The sequence below is a fragment of the Lycorma delicatula genome, chromosome 5 (genome assembly GCF_047948215.1).
Source record: "Lycorma delicatula isolate Av1 chromosome 5, ASM4794821v1, whole genome shotgun sequence".
NCBI lineage: Eukaryota > Metazoa > Arthropoda > Insecta > Hemiptera > Fulgoridae > Lycorma > Lycorma delicatula.
In genome coordinates this window covers 51696134-51717506 of record NC_134459.1, presented here as the reverse complement: position 1 = coordinate 51717506, position 21373 = coordinate 51696134, and positions in this window count along the sequence as shown.

Below are 21373 nucleotides of genomic sequence, written 5' to 3'. Positions count from 1 at the left end.
ATATTGATTCATACTTGTTTTTACCTCCTAGTATCACTCAGTTTTGAAATATGAAGTTGTTTCTATACTGTAATATCACTCAGTATATTAGTTTTATTATAAGAAAACTTTCTCTATATCGTTTTTTTTTATTTTTTTAGAATACATATTCCACTTGCGTGGGAGATGGAATGTGGGAATACTGTTTTTCAATTTTTTTTGTAGTAGTTGTATATTTTTGGGTTTTAACATTTAGTTTAAGTTTTTTGTTTTGTCTTTATTTTAAATATTTTAGTTTGTTTTAATTTTGTTTTTAAATTTCTACTTCAAGTTTTTATTTCGATTTAATTTTTGTTATTCTATTAGGTTTTGTGTTTATATTACATGTTTTCTTTTCCGGGCGTTTTTTTTTTTTTAGTTTTTAATTATCAATTTTTTAAATTTAGTTTTTAAAACACATACATCGTGTTCGGGCGATGAAAACGCCGAAGCGTTTTAGTCCTGAAAAAACCAAGAAAAAAGAAAAAATCATTCTACAACCGTTCCTATTCTCAATCTTTACTCATTAGCTTCTATTCTCGTTCTTTCTCAACATTGCTTTTTCAATTTTTTATTCACTGTCCATTTAATGTTCTTCAATATTTTTCATATCCACATTTCTGACGCCTTCAGTTTTTTTGTTTTTCACTTTTCTTAGTGTCCAAGATCCATATACGTACATTCTGACCCCGTAGAGAAAGACACCATCCATTTGACGGTTACGGTCGCCACGGTACCTCCTAGTACCTAGCCCTTATGGGCTTTACCGGAAGTCATCTTCAATTTCTCGGTTATGACATCTTCCAGTCTTAATCTCAGCCAGGATGCCACCGATGTGAATGCCACAAGCAACATTCACATCGGTGTACTACTAAAAACTACAATGAACAAGACAATCTCAAAAAAGACTGAAAAACTAACAAGTGAAGGAACTGAAAGTAGCTACCCGGAATAAGTCAAATGAGTTTGATACACAACAGACAAAAGATAACAATAAACAACATAACAATAATGAAACAAGAACGTAACATAAATAACAATAAAATAAATGAAAACAGTAAGATAACTAACACAAAAATAATAATAACAAACAACCTAACTCAAACATAACAAAAAAAAAAAACAAAACAAAACAGGAAAAACCCAGGAGGACACCTAAATCCCTTCGGGCAATTCTCTCTTTTGCCAAGCAAATTTTCTACTATCATCCATTAGGCCTGACTCATCCAATTGACACGGAGATCAAGTGCCGACCCGATAATATCCAACCAACAAACGGTTTCCGTGAGCATCAATTCGTACTTTGAACACTATTAAAAGGCATGGTACGCATCGTCCAATTGTCCGTACTGCGGACACATGCTCGAGTCCGCCAGGCCGAACTTCTGAAGTCTGTTCCGAAAAGCACCATGGTCAGAAAGAATCTGCTTCACATATTTGTTAGGGTGTACTCAAAAGGCGTCCCGCAAACCTACAACATTTGGAATAAGATCATGCGTGTGTCGCCCACGCTCTGTCTCATCCCATCTGGCCTACCATAAGGCGTTATCATGTTCTATCTCCTGATTTCTTTCTGAAACCAACTCTCCTGACTCCTTAGCAATATGACGCTGCTGCATCTCGGACGCAATCACATCTATTGGTTTCATGCCTACGATCACGAAGGTCGCTTCCCGTGAAACCACAGCTCGAACACCCTGCAATCCTGAGTGGCACGGAGCTCTACCCCTCCCTCGACCAGCAGAAGCCCATCATCAGCATAGGCCACGATGAGACACTCGCTGGGCAATCTCGCCGCAGAAGAGAGTCAAACTCCAACACCCATAGCGAAGGACCCAGCATACTGTCTTGGAGACAACCCTTAGACAGTGTCTTGTCTACTTCATAACTGCCCTCGCGAAGCGGCAGATCCCGGTGACTGAAGTAACATTGCAAAATTTGCAACTCACTTTCAGTAGATTCTCTCTTTTGAAGTTTAAAAATAGCAAAGGGCCACCACAGGTTGTTAAAGTCCCTGAAATGTCCAGGAAAATACCCAGGACACATTGCTCGCGACTGGTTGTTACCACACTTATCACTTGGAGTATGGCGTCCTCAGTATCCTTTCCGTGACGAAACACGTACTAGTTCTCCATTAATAATTCACGCGAGCTCAACCTCTACGATACCTTATACGAAAGTACAGAACGTTTTTAAAGACCTTACTAATGACTGGCAATAATGTCAAGGACCTATAGGTCAAACTAACAGCGGGGTCCTTGTCGCTACCTTTAAACAACAATTTGACAATTCCCTTCTTCCAACACAGCGGGAAATACCCGCCAAACAACAATTTATTAAAAACATGTGTGATAATTTTCACTCTAACCCCTACCGAGCGAACAAGGCGCTCCGCAATTATGCCGTCAAATCCAGGTACTTTTCCTCTACCTAAGCTAAAGATATCTTGACCCACTTCGGTCTCAGCAATCTCCAAGAACACTGCACCCCGCGAAGAGCGACGTCACGCCGCACCCGCAGATGATGATGCAGTCTCATCCAGAAACAATGTATTGATATTGCAGCAGAACACCATCCAATCCTGTCCGCAGGACGATCTCGCCAAGCTCAATCTGAACAATGTAAGCACCCTGTGCATTTAATTGACCAATTTTTACCATTTAACGAAATTGAATTAGTATGCATGACAACAGCTCTTTGATAACAACCACAATATTTACAGTTCACAGAGCACTTATGATCCTTCTGAAGACGCTTACAGTTGGCACAAGTCGGATCCTCCGACTTCTTGTGACAATCATCACGGGCGTGTCCGTCGTCACCACAATGAGCACAAACTGCCGGATTTTTACAGAATTTAGCTCTGTTTCCTAACCGGCGGCATTTGAAACACCGCTGGACGTCTAAATACTCTTTAACCCTGTTAAAAGTTAAGAGAAGTCAATAAACAATCTACACTCAGACCTAAAGCTTTTAAAAGGTCCAGGACTACCCTCGAAGACCCCATTTTAGCGCTCTGCCTCGCGCCTACCGTTTTAAATAGCAATCGAAAATTAGCCTTAAAGACCGCCTCGTTATCTGAGTACTCTGCTCTCGTATGAGAGTCAGCAATTCCTTCTCGGATAGACGTCGGTCAATGTCATAAACAATGATTTTGGGATGCCCCTTCCTTTTTGGGGCAACTTTCATGCCGGTTTTACCGAGCTAGAGGGAGTCTGAAATAAGTTTTATTTTTTCTTTGTCGTCAACAGCGACGACTAACTCCTTTTTAGTTTCCCTTATACTACGAACTTTCAGGGTCGACCTCTTTTCCCGCAGAACGACCTGAAATTCATCCTTCATATCCTTTCTTGATTTTTAAGTTAACGAAACCCCTTCTTTTAAGTTAACGAAAGCCAGGCTGCCTTCGGGACAACAGGAACAGTCAGTTTTTCCTTAATTACAACTTTGCGGACTTCGGGAGGTATCTTAAATAACGTCTCATACCCTCTAGCAGAGACTAAGGTTTTAAAATCCTTATCCTGAGGATTAATCTTCTGGCGCATAATTAACGAACCACTTCAAGGATTCTCTAAAAATTGCATTAATCCATCTAACTGCTCGTTGAGTTCCCTCACAAGAGGATCAGAACTTCCCACACGTCTCAAATCTGCACCAAAATTCCTAATAAAAATCGTAGCGGTAATTCGGGTAGAAGTACCCGAAATTCCATCCCTGAAGACTCATGATCTCCTGAAGAAGAATCATCAGGCCGTACCTCAGTTATGGTATCACCGGGAACGGGTTTATTCCGTCTAGACTTTCCTCTCCTACCACCCTTATCAGACATTTTTAAATATTATAACTGAAAAGGTGATACAAACTACAATGTAATAAATACTATAAACGCCGACCTCCGTGGCGCGATTGGCTGCATCTTGGCCTTTCATCCGGAGATCCCAGGTTCGAATCCCGGTCAGGTATGGCACTTTCATACGCTACAAAAATTATCATTCATCTCATTCTCTGAAGCAATACCTAACGGTAGTCCCGAAGGTTAAAAAAAATGAATAAAAAAAACTATAAACAAACGTCAGCAATAAAAAATCAATAAGGTGAAAGGTAAACAAGTCGCAACTGATTTGTTATTTTATTTATTTGAATTATAAATAATTCAACCAAATAACCAAAAATTAGCTCACAAATAAAAACAAAGAAATAACAGTCCAAGTAGGGTGATTTAAACAAATAAATCATCGAACTGAATTATGGTTAAGATAGCCTACTAGGTTAACCTAGCAACAAAAAAAAACCTGAAAGATACTTTAAAAGTAATACTTTACATCTCCATATTAATGTAAAATAATTGTTTCTTTCTATTAAGTCCTTCCTTAGCCATTATTATTCTCGTATTCTTTTTGTTTTTACTTTAGTTTCGAGTAAAATTGTAAAATAATCTTTAGTTTTTATTTATTTTTGCAGTCTTTTGGTAATATTTTCTCTGATTAATAATATCTCTACTCTTTTAGTTGTTCGATGTTCTCTCTTTATTGAGGTATTAACTAAAAAATATATAAAAATTAATAAAATATCAAATATATATATATATATATATATATGTGTGTGTGTTTTTATCATATTTAAGAAAAATTATTCTAAATTTTATCATAAGAGTTTTTAGTACGGTGAGCAATTTTTTTTTTTAAATAACCAAATGATACATAAATAACCAGTATAACCTTTCCTGTTTGTGTATATAGTTATTATATTGACAAATTATTTTTATGAAAGTTAATAATTAAAAAAATTACATTATAATCTACGGCGCGTCTTAGTTTAATAATGCGTAATAAAAATAATGAAAGTAATTATTGTTATAAAATTATATATTATTTTATGGTTAATATTATACAATGTTAAAAAAGTTTGGCAACCTATTAACTTTTCAACAATTACAAATAGGAAAATGAAATTAAACAGATGTTCTGAGTTACAAACGATCTATTTTTCGATATGAGAACACAACACCTACAAGAATCTCACCGGGGTTCTTAAAAACAATCTCAGTAGAAAGAATACGATTATAAAAAGTAATTTTAAAGGGAATTGAAAAAAAATTTTTGACGTAAAAAACAATCGATTTACCACGACCCTAACTAATGGTACGGTTATTTAATATTTTTCACAGTTAGTTTCAAAGGTGATCTACATTACCTTTTAATTAACTGCTCAAAAATGAAACATTTAATAAAGTAAAACATAATAAATGTATTTTATCACAAAACCATCAATTTTTCAGAATTGGAACATTACCTGTACGTATTTAGATCAATTTAGAAACTAGCAGTAAAAATATTAATTGGTCATAATTTTGGTTAAGTTTGCTGTTGTCCAAAGTTTTTTTATATCAAAATGTTTGTTCTTCATTACCCTTTATGAAAACTGTTACACCCTTTCCATTCCAACATTTCCATTTAAAATTTTTCAGTTGCTTCTCATGAGCGCTTGCGGCTGTTTGGTTTCATATCAACAAAATGTATCATTTCACGAAAGGAGCATTTATTAAATTTCTTTTTTCAAGATATGATTCGATTTTAACATTTATTTTATAATTCTCAGGACTTCAGGTATGTTTTCGGGTGCTAACGTAATTTTTTTTTTTTAATTTGTTTCATTTTCTAATAAACTGTACTCTTTCATAGAAATCAATACCTCTTAAATTAATTTCTAATACTTTTAGCATTTTACATTTTTTTTCAATAATGTTTCCTTAATAAATATGTTGTATTTCTTTGGGTTTTGTGGTTGTTTGTTAATTACCTACCACAAAATCATGAATCATTCATTCATTGTTATTCTCTTTGCAGATGACACAAGTTATGTATATCTGAAGATAATTATTATTTAAAAAACTTGGAAGTTCTTAACACTTAAAAACTATTTACTCCATGGATTGTAACCATCTAACTTTAATTGGGGATAATCATTAATTAGCTTACGTAATTAGTAACTGGCTTATCAGGTACACGTAACTTACTGATAGCATATTGAATGAAACTCCCGTTAATGATAACGGTAATATTTCTATTGCCCATAAAGTGAAATTTCTGGATGTTTTATTAGACGAAAAATTTTCTTGGGATGATCTAATTGAATTCGTTTGCAATAAAATCAAACTATATTGTTTTACTTTGAAGTAAAACGATAAGCTTTTCTGAATTATTAAATATTATTTATTATTTTGGTTACATATAATCCTGTATGAAGTTTAAATCAATTCTTAGATTCCCTTAGAAAGTCAAAACGAGTTTTCAAAATACAAAAATTACCTTTCAGATTATTGTTTGTCATTTATAAGTATGAATCGTTTATGTTAATTTAATCCTATGTTTATACTTATGAATATAACAGTTTTATTATAAAGAATAGTCTCTTATTTTAAAAAAAACATAACACTACCACACCTCTATAAAACTAAGCAATATAACTGTGGTCTGGTTTGGACAATACGATACTTCGGCTTTCGAGATAGATTCTTAATATGTTGTTATATGAAATGGTTTAAAAAATCTTTAATTTTTTAAAATCGAACCAATTTATTTAAAATACGATTACAATTAAAATGTTTTTATTTTTTACATAACGTTGTTACTCTGTCAATGATTTTTTAATAATAACAATTAAGTATATAATAATAATAATTAAGATTTTAAGTAAAGCGTGAACTTTTTAAGCGGATTTTCAACGAATTTAGTAATCGCTACTACGCCGGTTATGTTTATATACATATCGGGTGATATTTAAGTATGGAAACAGCTTTATAATGTATGTCTGAGAGGTATTTGGAGGCAGAAAAAAATAGGATTCTACATAGTTAAAAAAATCTGCATTATGGTGAGTTTCTTAATTTTTTTTTATAAAATTTAATTATCAAACTTAATTTTTTTTAAAAAGGTCGATGCACATGTGAATAATTATTTCCATTTACAATTTTCTGTTAATGATTTCGTTATAGAGTTATTACCATTCAAAGTTGCAATGACGGAAAAATCGTGTTAACAATAAAACGAGGTAAAACGGGCTGCATGAACAAATTTTATTGCATTTTACATTCATAATGCATGCAATAAAGAATTTTAAAAAGTGTTATAATATTAATAATAATGAACAATAACTAATAATTAACAACACAACAACAAATATTTCACGACAAACGGATTTCACCATTGTTTTTCTTGTAAAATCTTTAATCGGAAATCATATATCATATGGGCCACCTATTTAAAAAAAAATTAAGTTTCATTCAATATGGCGGATCCAAGATGCCGGACAAAAATGAAAAACTAACCATAATGCAAATTTATTTAACTATGTAGAACCCCATTTCTTTCTGCCTTCAATTATCTCTCACCTTCAATTATCTTAAATATCACTGTGTATATATGTATGTACAAAATGTTTTCGTCCTCTCTACCGGGCGCAAATTTTAACAGATTTTGACGAAACTTGTTGAAGTCATGTAAACCGATTGAGAATAGGACTTTATTGATTTTAAAGCGAATTGGTCCACAGGAATTGGAATTAGAGCCGAAGAACGAGGTTTCTGGGTACATTTTCAGCTTTTATTCGTTCTAGTGAACGCAACTTTTAACCGATTTTGATAAACTTGGTAGTCGTAAATCTATTGATTTTCAAACGAATTTGTTCACAAGAATCGGTGCTAGAGGCAAATAACTGAGTTTTATCCTACGTTTTCAAGGTTAACTAAAACCGGAAATCTTACGTACTTACTGCGAAAAAATTTAACCTTTGTTTTTTTCGAACAGAAATATGTATTCAAATAATGTTCATTAACGCCTTCTGAATAAGATGTCTTTTTGGTTTTTGGTTTCTTTTTTTTATAATTATCTCTTTCATGTGTTTTACTTGACATCACATCACGTTTTAAAATATAAAAATATGAAATATGAATATAAAAATATTAATATGAACTTTAATAACCAATATTTATCTATTTCATAATTTATTACGTATTTTGAGTTACTTGCCTGATCAGTGTTTTATCACGAACAAATATCACTAATTAATGGCTGTTAAAAATTTTCTAATTATTAATTTTATTAAATTACTTTATTTACCATTAAAAAATGTATTTTTTAATATCTCTGATCTTTCCTCTTATTTGTACAGATGGATCAAGGGGATCCATCCAAACAGATCCTTTTCTTTATTTGTGGAGTAGCATACCTACCTATTACCGACGTGATCTGTATAACGTACCGACCAGAATAAAATGTTAATTTATTTAATCTTCATTTCATTTTTATGGGTCTGTGATATAATGAGATAAGTATTATTTATTATAACAATTTTGAAATTAGAGGTAATAATGAGTGGCTGGGTGGTAACGAATAATAAAATGATTGAAAACAATAAAAAATTCCCGATAAGCTTTGTTTAATATAATATCCTTATATGATTTAAAGTTACCGTGTATATGTTGTTAAAAGATATTTTACTTCAAAGAAGAAAAAGTTATAATAATATTATTTTAGTTAATAGCTTATTTATATCAAAGAAACTTTTCCTTAATATAGTTAGTACAGTTTATTCAGAATGCATCAATCAAGAGAGAGCTTTGCCTGTGACTGACGTGATGTTATAAATACGCTTTGTTTGTTCCCTTCTCTACTGAAAAATAAAACTAAGAACTTATTTTCAATCTTTACACAGTTTGTTATGCCAGAAGTAAAATTCTACTTATAAAAATAAAAAAAATAATAGTAGTAACAAGTTTATTTTCCTTTTATTTTACTTTTAATTGTGTTAGATTTATTTCCTCAAAATATTTATTCAAATATTTTAAACAATCCTACCTTACTGAAGGGCATTTGTATGAGTCTCTCTTCCCCCGCGAGCGCGCGTGTGTTTGTATGTGCGTGCGCGTCCCCCTTAGCTTACCACCGGAATGAACCGATCAGTAGCGGAAAATCCCGATTCATTAGTGCATGTCGATTCATATAACTTCGTTATATCAATTTTCACCATTCAAAAAAAAAAATTACACAAATGGTAATCAATTTTGGACACCTAATAATCTCATTCCGAGACGCCGCCCGCAAGGGCAATCCGCCCGGAGGGCCTAGCTGCAGAGGGCGTGCCGTCTGCTGTGATTTGGGCGAGGCTAAACAAGTTGCAGGGCGTGGCGTAGGCACGCCTCTGTATCTAGTTTAAAAATAAAAATGACAAAACCAATTTATTGTTAGACATTTTTTAGTTATTACTTTTATTAAACTACTTTTTTTACTATTAAAAAATTTATTTTTTAATATCTCTGATCTTTCCTCTTATTTGTATAGACGTGATAATTTAATTAAAGTGAAAACGTAGAAAATTATTACGAAATTTATTCAGTTATAAAAGAGACAAATGACAACAGCGGAAAAATATTTAACACAAAAATATTTAATATATTGAAATCGTCTAACGTTTAAGTTGGCATCCCTGAAATCAGCTATTCAAAAAGAATTTCCATTATTAGAACATTTTTTTTATTTCAATATTTCGGCTTCGCTTGATACGTTTCCCGTGGAAGAATCAGAGTGCAGTGATAAAATTTTTATTTTCTGAAGGTGCAAAATCAGCTGTCATTCGCGGTTGTTAAAACAGTAGAGTAAAAAAAATGTATTAACGTAACTGAATGAAACATTATATATCGGGCCCAGGTGCAACCAACTGTAATCGTAGCAGAATGTCTGTGGAAGTTTCGGCTGGCGCTTGGGAAAATTGCATTAATAATCTTATTAGTAAGGACAGGGTCATAAAAAATTGGGAAATTGCTAAGATTTGTATTGCGAGTATCGTTATTATCAATTTTATTGTTCATGATAAGCTAAATTACCGCAAAACTTATTTAAGATGAGTTCGAAATTCAAAATCACGAGGACACCGAATTCATATTTTTATGAAATTTAAACAATAGTTTTTAGAGAAATGAAACGCTTTTTTAGATCGCATAATAATTTATGTTGAAACTTCATTTTAAGCCGGGATACAAATGTTAGGGCATAGAATCAAAACATCCAACTAACCCGCCAGAAAAAAATATAAAAACCTACGTGTTAATGAGTAAAGTGGTGCTAACAGATTTTTAGGACTATAAAGATCAATTTATTGCAATTATTTAGAATAAAAACTTGTAATCAATAGTAAGAACTACTGTGACATCCTACAAAATAAAGCGAAATCCGCAAGAAGTAGAAAACGTCCAACTCGTTCACTCTCAAAAGGCGTAATTTATACCGCTCAAAAGTTACGAGAAGCTATTCAAAAGTTGGATCGGAAGAATTATTGCTATATCAAAATTATACTCCTTGTCTCCCATTGTAAGATTTTTTTTGGTACTCTCAAGTGGAATCAAGTTCGGCAATAGTCAAATGGCTTGCATATCAAAGGTGAACAACTATTTACTACTGTATTAATAAAACTCATATAAAGATGGATAAGTGTCTAAATGTAGCCGGGAATTATGTTGAAAAGAAGACAGGTTTCATTGTCATTGAATAAATAATAATCATTTTTCAAGTCATTTTTTTCTTTAATTATTGATCGAACGATCCTCTTATTTTATTAGTTCTACCTTGTATTATGTACTTATTATTAATACTCTTATTTACTTCTTTATTTGATTTTTTTTTTCTTATTAAAAACTAAATAATAAAGTTGTATAATTATTTATTAAAATCGTTCTAAAACTGACACAGACCTATGATAAGAAACTTTTGGCATCACCAAAAAACAAGTTTCTAATTTGTTACTGTTGACTAAAAAAAAAAAAATATTTTTATTCGTAATTTTAAAAATACTCGCTTCCTCTTCATCCACATCTAATTTAGTAGAAATAATTAAACAAAAAAATTCATTACTATAATTTGAGATAATAAAAATTGAAAAATTTACAAATATCTAATTTTTAAAAGAATGGGTCAGTAAGCAAAATCCGGATGATTCAAAAAGGACTTCTCAACTTAAAAGCATATAAAATTTTATTGCGATAACTTGCAGATTCGGTATAGGTCTCATTTCATAGAAATACCCATTAAGTTTTTCACCCAATATTCATTTTGATTCGATATGGTTTCCATTTGTAATGCAATATACATCCCACTTGAATTCAATTCATTTCAGACTGTAGTCGGGCGTTACCTCTGCAGTTACGGCGTTAATTCGAACTCTTAGCTCAGCAAGATCAGTAGGTAAAAATTGTACATAAACTCGATTTTAACAAAACACCACAAGAAAAAATCTAGCGGGGTCAAATCTGGGGAGCGAGAAGGCCACGCAATTAAACCTTCATGACCAATACACCAAACTGGCAATCGAGTATCAAGAAAATTTCGGATTTATAGACGGTAGTGAAGTGGTTACATTCGCATCGGTGGCATCCTGGCTGAGGCGCACTGAAATATGTCATATGCCGAGGTTTGAAGACGACCTCCGGTAAAGGCCATAAGGACTAGCTACTGAGGGGATAGTGGAGGGTGTCTTTCCCTGTTGAATCAAATGACCTGTCTTGTTGATAGTAACACCGTCTTGGTCATTATCATCTAAAAGGAATTAGAAAATTTTGAACGAATAAACGATACTATTCGTTCGGATAAACGATACTATTTACGGTTGCTTCCTAGAAGAAGAACAAGCCGTTCTGTCTGGAAGAAGAACGACCTGCCTCAACAAGGTTTGGTGCCAAGAGTAAATTGTATGCCTACTAGGAGGCTTTGTACCGTCTCTACGAAAGTTAGGTCGAATTGTAGTTGCTGACTGCAAATCGAAAAACCAAAACACACAACGAGCACGTTCCGCACCAGTAAATGTATCCATTTTTAACAACACTGGTGATAGCGCTGGTAGCTGAATTCGGCACTAACGAACTACCTGAGTAAAACCTTAATCTGTTTTGTTATGAAATAAGACCGCAACAGAATCTGTAGGTTATCTCAACAAATTGTTATATGCTTATAAACTTGTAAAGCTCTTTTTTAATCACCCGGTATAACTTACCATAAATTCGTAATTTATCTTATTCGTAAATTTAAAAAAAAAAAATTAGAAAGGCTACTTCAGGGATATGCTCACAAATTTTTATACGAATACGTGTTATATGACCGAGTTTGGATGATTGGATGTTGATATAATAAAATAAAAATTATTTTAAGCAGTTAGGTTTGGCTGCCCGCAGTTTAATATCTAAACACTCTGACTCGTTCATATGATGTGCTTGCGACCTTTCTTCAATTTTTCTTGTTGTGATTTATTCTCCCATGCCCGTTTCCTTGATTTTTATTGTATTTTTTGCTCTTATATAAAACATTGTGAAAACAAAAATGGTTTTTTTACAAAACGTTCATAAATGTCAAAAAACGTATATTATTCATTTTTTAATATTTCAGATTTTTCTTATCGTTTGAGATGTTAAATTTATTGTAACCGGCAAAATCATTCTCGCATAACGTCTCTTTGAAAGTGAAAATGATCGTATGATGAAATCATAACTTGCGATGTTCGTGGAGTGCTGAAAGGGAGGCATTGGGAGACACGAAAGAGGTTTTTCACAAAACTTACATACTTCAGCTTTAAAAGTATATACAGTTTGCTTGGCTAAAGTATAGTTTTCATGTTTAGATTTTCGACTCAAATCTATCGTGAGTTTCATGTCATCAAAATTTCATTCATGCCTTTCTACCTTTGTAACAATTTAGAAAATGTATTCATATCAAAACATGTGGGTAAAATTATTCATTTAATTTCCAATGCCCTTCAAGATATCCTGAACACCTTCTAAGCTCATTTAATTTTTTTAAAAGTTTTAATAAAATAAACTTTTCTAATACATACTGGGTTTTATGATTACAATTAAAATTCCTTCTAGAACAAGGAACCAAGTAAACTTCAGCGGAGCCTGGCGGATTATTTTCACACACAAACATTTAAAATATATTTTTTAAACTCAAGGAATCTCAGAAAATCAATAAGTAAAAATAACGATTGGAATAATCTGTTATTTATAGCAGTAATTTTATTAGAGATTAAACAACCGGGTATAAATAAATTTAAGTCGAATTAAATTCAAGAGATCAACATGACGCAATTATTTAAATTATATATTTAACTAACAGATGAACATCGTGTATTAGAATACATAGTAATTACATAAATTTTTACCTAATGTTTTTTTTTATACATTTTTTACGATTTTTTTTCTTATAAATTAATTAAGAAAATTAAAAGAAATCTGTTTTGTTTAATAAAATAATAGCTTATATTATATAATAGATACTTTCAAAGTATATAATTAGAAAATTGTATAAACATAGATAAGAAAACTAGTGGTGAATGTAAATTAGTTTACTCTGATAAAATCTTTATGTGCCCGTAAACGTTTTCCATTTTAAATCAGTTTAAAAATATAATAGTTGAAAGTGTTTAACTGAAAATAGCTCAAATTTATAATTTCTCTATAAATTTAAACTTTATATGATAACGAAAAATATTCCTTAAAATTATAAAATTATCTTCATTTATTTTTATTGTATGAAAAAAACTTATTTTGATCTCATTCATTTATTCATTTATATTTATAAGAAAAAATATCAGTGTTAGTCTAAATTACCATCACTTTTTTACTCCTAATATATAATATGAAATAAAACTTTATTTCATACTCGATAACTATCGAGTTAAGGCAAAATATGTTTATTGTCGTATCTGTGGATTCCGAAGATCATTTTATCATTCAGAGAAAATGATCCAATTAACTGCTAAGTTAAATAATGAGTATTTTTCCAGATTTTTTATTATTATTGTTTACCTCAAACTTTAACCAAAATTATAGAAAACGTCAACGAAGTAGTCATTTATTTTTAGGAAGATAAATTTGTCAGAATGAAAAATATCACTTTCTACTATTTGATCTTTTCTTTTTCCCGTTTTAGCCTCCAAGAATTACCGTTCAGATATTACTTCAGAGGATGAATGAGGATGATATGAATGAGTGTAAATGAAGTGTAGTTTTGTACAGTCTCAGTTCGACCATTCCTGAGATGTGTGGTTAACTGAAATCCAACCACCAAAGAACACCGGTATCCACGATCTAATATTCAAATCGATATAAAAGTAACTGCTTTTACTAGGACTTGAACGCTGGAACTCTCGACTTCCAAATCAGCTGATTTGGGAAGACGCGTTCACCACTAGACCAACCCGGTGGATTTCTACTATTTAATATAGTTTTATACTGTCCAACGCTTGGTAACTTCCCTCTAAATTTACAACAACGTAACCCTAAATTAAAAAAAGACAAATACGTTAATAAGATTGTACAACAGGAAAAAAAATTGACTGAAACAGTTAATAAAGAAAACTTGGGTACTGATTCTTTTATATAATATATTATATAACTGTTTTTTTCTATCAGAGGGGAACCTTTCATAGGCACCAACGTGGTCTAAAACCCCATAGTAGTGTGGAACTCTCCCTTGCTGGGCGAGATGCCAGGCCAACCTTAAATTGTTATCACAGCATCCCATGGGTCTTGTCTCCATCAAAATCCTCCCATTGCGTCCCACGCCTCGAATCCATCATGATCCTAATGTTTTTTTTAGCCTTCACCTTTGGGGCCAGGGGTTTCCCAAGGGAGACTCAGACGGAATTATTTAACCCTGTTCTTTTTCCATCAACTTTTTTCGGATGATCTTTACCAACAACGTGGAGTTTTGTTTCTTGCTTGATATTTGTAGATTTAGTTAGAAAACAAATAAATATACAGCGACTTTTAATAAAGTATGGAAACCTTTAAATATCAACTATTAAACGTAAAAATGAAATTCCGTAAACGCTTCTACCTCAAAAAGATCTATGTTTCGGTATGTTACACTACTTAAGTTATAATGTAGGCCACTTTTGGAACTAGGTATGAATAAAATTTATTGACCCAATTTTGGTCAGACTTGTCGTAGCCTGAAATGTTTTAGATCAAGCTATTTCTTTTTCAATACCCTTTATTTGTCACTACCCTATTCTTTCCATTTAAAATTTTTGGGTTGCTCACCATTGCCCATCATTTGGGCTTCTAAATATAAAATTCCTATCTATCCGATAAGATACCCTCTCCTCTCACATATTTATATATCCACACAAACTCACACTCACATATCTTCACACAAATAAATATATATGTGTATAAATATATTTTGTGAAGCAACTCAAAAATTATATGTATATATATATATATATATATATATATATATATATATATATATATGCCACCATTAGTAAAAATGCATGCAGTGGCTTTCCTGAAAATATCATTAACAGCTTTTGACAATGTGTTGTGATAGATGTATAAAATTTTCAGCAATGAACAAAACAGCTGATGATTATTTAAAATTAAAATTGTATTTATTTTTTTGAAAATTTACAAATTTTAGCCCGTAGTTCCGTAATTGCTGGGTTTAGAGCAAAATACCCAACCGTAAAAATGTTTTAAAATATTATTTTCTACCCAAAAATGCAATAAAACTCGATTTCCGTTTGACATAATGAAGTTGGTTTCCATTTTGAAAGAAGGGTGGAGATTTTAAAAATGGTAATACTTTATTTTTGATGTAGGGAAAAATCTAGTTAAGGTTCTATGTTTAAAATCTCATAAAACTTACAGTTTTTGAGTTCCAATTGGTGTGCCAGTGAAGTTGTTAATTCACTTTGTCGTATTTTACTGTACTGCCAGTCCCTGTAGTAAACAGAATGATGAAATTATTAAAAGGCCGAATATTACCCTTATTTCATTGGCCTATCCAATAGTACATTCCGATCTTGAAGAAGATAATGGGAATCCTCTTCAATCCTTATATTATTTTCCTATAAAGCTTCATTACGTTTGAATCTTAATTCTGAAAATGAATTATCAACTTCTTGAATGTCTGATGTTTTTTGGTTATAGCGTGTGATTACTCGTATATAAGTTTTTGCCGACCGTTATGATATTTTACAGTCTGTCAAAAATGGAAAGAATCTTCACCAAATGTCTATCAGTTCACGCAGGTGTCTCCTTATTACCACGATATTACCTTCGAAGTATAATCAGTATTTCCGTACATCTTTTGAAACAGTGAATAATTTTTAGATTTAAACAAGTTTTACGACACTTTTAAAATAAAAAAATTGTTAAGTTGATAACTTTTTTAGTTTATTATTGCTACATGACAGTTATAAGTAGTGATTCAAGGTACTGTAGTGCAATCAGGAATAAAAATTATAATTGTTCTTAAACTCAAATCGAACGTTTGGAACTTGAATTGTAAGCGTAATTCTTAATGACAATAGATTTCTGTTATAGAATTTTAAATATCATCCATAACTTTTGGTTACCAAACACGGATTAGACTCTGAAACCTGTTTTACAACTACTGATCTGGAGTTCTACCTAGTTCCCTTTTTTTTTAGTTTGTAAATCAGAAGTTTTCGAATCATTTCATGGCATATTCAATCTAAAATGTATAACCTTTTTATCCTTTTGATATACCAACTTTGTGTTTTTACTCTTTATATCGAGAGAGAATAGATAATTAAAAACAAAACTTAAGTTTTAACTAATAAAATTTTATGCTAATAGATTCTTTAAATTTTAATATAGAACAATAATTAGTTGACTCGGAACATATAATTTGCTCTTAAAAACCGGAAATTTTAAAAAGGAAATACTTTAAATATTCACCTGACTGTCATTACTTCATTGTACACATCTAGATAAAATAATTATTGATAAAAGTTATTATACATGTATTCGCTTTAATTGCATTACATCTTCAACATTGTCTAAAAGATTAACAGCTAGATAGTTTACGTGTTCGTTAAGTCTTATTTTATACTTAGTTGCAAATCGATCGACTTCCTTTCAAACACAGGGTAACCCTAAGTATTCACGAATTGTGATGTTCCATACAAATTATGGCGCCTGTGTAACGCATCTCACAAATTTGTTCTGAAAACGCTGAATATTATCTTTATTGCTGATACTCGCCGTACCACAGGAATTGTATTCTGTATGTGCAAACCGAATTTAGAAAGAAGTAGCAGAAGTATCTAACAGAAGTAGCCTGTTAGATAGGGATAGTTACAATTTCCTTCCTAATAACCAGTAAAACTCCTTAAATTTTATATGTAGATGTTTCCTTTTTTCCTTAATGTGAACCTTCCATGTTAAACAACGATCTAGGTGAAGATCTAGGCGCAATACTAAATGCCGTACATTTTTTCACAGGATGTATCATCCACCCAATTGGATTTCTGGGTAGTTACCTCTTCTCATCCGGAATTACTTGTGAGTCAATTTCACTTAAATGACCTTTATTTTCCATTTCTTTAACCAATAGGCTAGAAGGTTTACTTAGTAGACCTCTTCAGCTTACTACAGATTACAACTTAGTTGAAGTTTAAGTTGGATTATCAACGACAACCACGGTTACCATTTTGTCGGCAAATGATTCAATAATGGTATTGTCTGTGATTGGAAGGCCCGCAGTAAAAATAGAATAGAGGATAGGCTCCAACACTGAGCCCTTAGGAACAGACGAGGAAGTATCAAAGAATCCAGAAAACCTTGTATTTAATCTGGGAGAAGCGTCCGTCCAAGTAATTACGCAGTACTAAATATAAAGGTTGAAGTAGATTTGTTTTTAGGTTGTATAGCAGACCAGGTTGCAGAAAAGAGCTTTTTCTCCTCCAAGCAGGAGGTGACAACACGAATGATCCTTTGAGTCTGTTCAGGGATGGAGTGACCACCCCGAAATCCGAACTGGTGGACAGAAATAATTTGTCCTTCCTCTAATAGAGGACGCAATCTCTGAAGGATTAGCCTTTCGAATACCTTAGACATAATAGGTCTAATATGCGTCGTATTGACCTGTAAGAGGAGATATCATAACTGACTTGCCCGGCTTAGGTACCATCACTACTTGAGACACCTTCCACTCCGACGGGTAATACGTCGTTCGAAGGATACCACTGAACAGTTGATTCAAATAAATTACGGCCTTATGCGGGAGCATAACGAGCATTTTATCGCCATTAAAGTTAAATCCAGAGGTTTTCTTTGAGGACCGCTCCTTTTCAGTCACTTTTAACACTTCCCTAGATGAGAAAGGCTTAACCAGAAGACTTATCGGAATCAGGATTTCTAAGAATTCCAGAATTTCCTCTTCACCAGCGCTATAAATGTTAAGTGGGTGGAAGTCCGATCGCATATGACTAACAAAAAGGTCGACCTTCTCGTTATCGCTTCTAGCGCAAGACCCATCTGAGTTCTTTATTGGAGCGAACTGAGGCGATCGCCGTTGATGTTTCCTTGTGGCCTTTCACAAAGAGTAATTTTTTTCTTTTTGATGGTGAAATATTACTGAAGTAACTTTTAAGATTTTCCACCTCAAAAGAGTTTAGGGCTCATTTTAATCTCCGATCAGCCCTGTATAAACATGATTTATCCTTTGGTTTCCTGTAATATTACCATCTTCTCCTGAGCTGCCAAGAGGCTGCTTATCTGGTTGTGATCCACAACCAGATGATGACATTATGCAATCTTAGCAGGATACAAATTATAAACGGATGTTACTTGAGGTTACCACACTACCAAGCTCTAGAGGGGAAACATTTTGAACATTTATTGTAGAATGGTATGCTTTCAAAATTTATTTCAGTAGTAATTTAGGATAGAAAAGATTTATGAAAAACTTTGAAATAAATATTATAATTTTAAAGTTAATAATATCAGTTCATAATAAATATATATATATATATTCATGCAGCCCATTTTACCTTGTTTTATTGTTAAGACGATTCTTCCGTCATTGCAACTTTGAATGCTTGTAACTTAATAACAAAGGCATTAACAGAAAAACGAGTTTCACCATTGTTTTCTTGTAAAATTTTAACTGGAAATCATTTGTCATATGATTCTATTTAAAAAAAAATTAAGTTTGGCTCAATATGGCGGATCCAAGATGCCGGACAAAAATGAAAAACCAGCCATAATGCAAATTTATTTAACTATGTAGAACCCCATTTCTTTCTGACTCAAAATATCTCTCAGGTATGCAGTAAAAGCTGTTTCCATAGTTAAATATCATCCTGCACATATGTACATCACACATACACTTACTGTAAATATATACTTATAAATTTTAGAAAATATATATTTACTGCTAATTCTACGTGTTTTATAATAACTTTAATTTGTATTTAACGAAGAATAGCTTTAATTACAATATGGAAGACAGTCATTTGAAATTATCTAATAACCCTATATACACGATACCGCTAATACATTTTAATTTTAATTGTAACGTTAATGATAGGTTATTCTTGCGTGTTTTAATTAATTATATTATTCATAAATTAAATTAAAACAATTATTTTTTACAGTAGATTTAAAAGTAAACTACTAATAACCTAAATTATTTGTAATGGTAACCTACATCCTGTTGGTATATTTTATTCCGGTAATTGTTGTTTTCAGAAATTTTATTGCTGACAAATGACAAAATATCAATAGCGAGAAATTTATTGCAGTAGATTAATCTTTGTCAGCAAACGCATAGTATGATACTTCATCTATTTACAGACAAAATAGTTCTATAAATTTTATGAAAGCATTGTTGTAAATATACGAGTATTTTTTCGTTAAAATGTAATTTACTGGATTATAAATTTTATTTTCTATAGTATCGTTCTTTAATTAAAGGGAAAAAATAGAATTATTCGCAAAATGAGGTCCAACAATTATTGTATTTTTAATACCGACTGACTTATTCTTCTGTCTAATTAACACAAAGATGAAATTTTTTTGTGAATTAACGGAAGAATAAGAATAATCAACTGTTAATTTATTGTCATTAACCGGCTGTGGAAGTAGAATAATGTGTCGGATTATATTTTGTTGTAACATACGACACATACACATTAATATAAGTTTATAAAATAATTACAAAAATAAACCGATCTATTTTTTTATTAACGGCACAAAGAATGCAATAAGCATTACAAGACACCCCTCACAACCTTTTTCTTTTTTCAAACATTGTATTACAATTAGTTACAAGAGTAATAAAACAAATACCTGTTTTATTCTTTAAATGTCAGATACCTGATAAAATATTTATAAAAGGATAATGTTACACACTTAAATAAATATACATATTTTTCTTTTGCTGGTTTGTTTTAATGAATATAATATAAACTGTTTGGTTCTCGCTTTCAAGTAATTCTGCGATATTAAATTAATTATCAGAAAAACGTTATAAATAAAAATATTTGGTTATATAATTCATAAACCGATTTACAAAACCGTGACATGAGATAATAATAAATCAATAAATATTTTATTAGGTATTTATATTATAATTAAAATAATGTAACCTAAATAATAAATCGATTACAATGTGGTTTTTCATTGTCCCATAAAACTTTAATGTAGATGCTCCTTGTAAACCCATTCATTTTGATAAATAATTAAAAACTTTGAAAAGTATATATATATATATATATATATATATATATATATATATATTTGTAATACTGAATAATTATAGAGAAAAATGTTGCGCTAATTTGAAAGACAATTCAAACTGATTAGAGAATTTTTTTTTACTTGTTTGTACTAGAATTTTAAAATTAGCTAACACAAAAAAAAAAAATAGGAATGAATCTTACCTTTCAATTGATATTTACCGAATTTTAAGAGTAGTTCAAAAAATAAAATAATTAATATAAAAGAATGGGTTGATTGGACGTATTCCTTTAAGATATTTTAGTCCTTAAGAATCCCTAAAGGAAAATCTGTCATTTTTCTTCCCGTCTTTTTTCACGGACAACTTTTTTTGATCGCCATCATAGCACGTTTTTCAATTTTTTGTAGGTCGATGATATGTTAAGTCTTGACGTAAGAAACTTAACCAAAAACTACGCCATCAACGAGATGAAGAAAGGATACAGTCAGTGACTTTCTGCTGCGATTTGAGGAAAGAGTATTTGCTCAGTGCCTCGCAATATAAATATTATTCGCATCAAAGACACCTACTTTCTGCTGCAGTGCCTCCTGAATATCAATCTTCATTTTAAAAATAGGTCATATTTTAACACCATAAATCGATAGTGTGAGGGGGTAAGATGTATTTATTGATTCCAGTGTTCAAACACCTCGTCCCCGTTAAAGAAAGTTCTTTAACGGTTTCTTATTCGATGTAGTGAAAGAGATCGCAACATACAACTGAACTTTCAAAAAGTATTAATTAATTTAAACAACATTCTAGTCCCGCTTTTTTCCTTT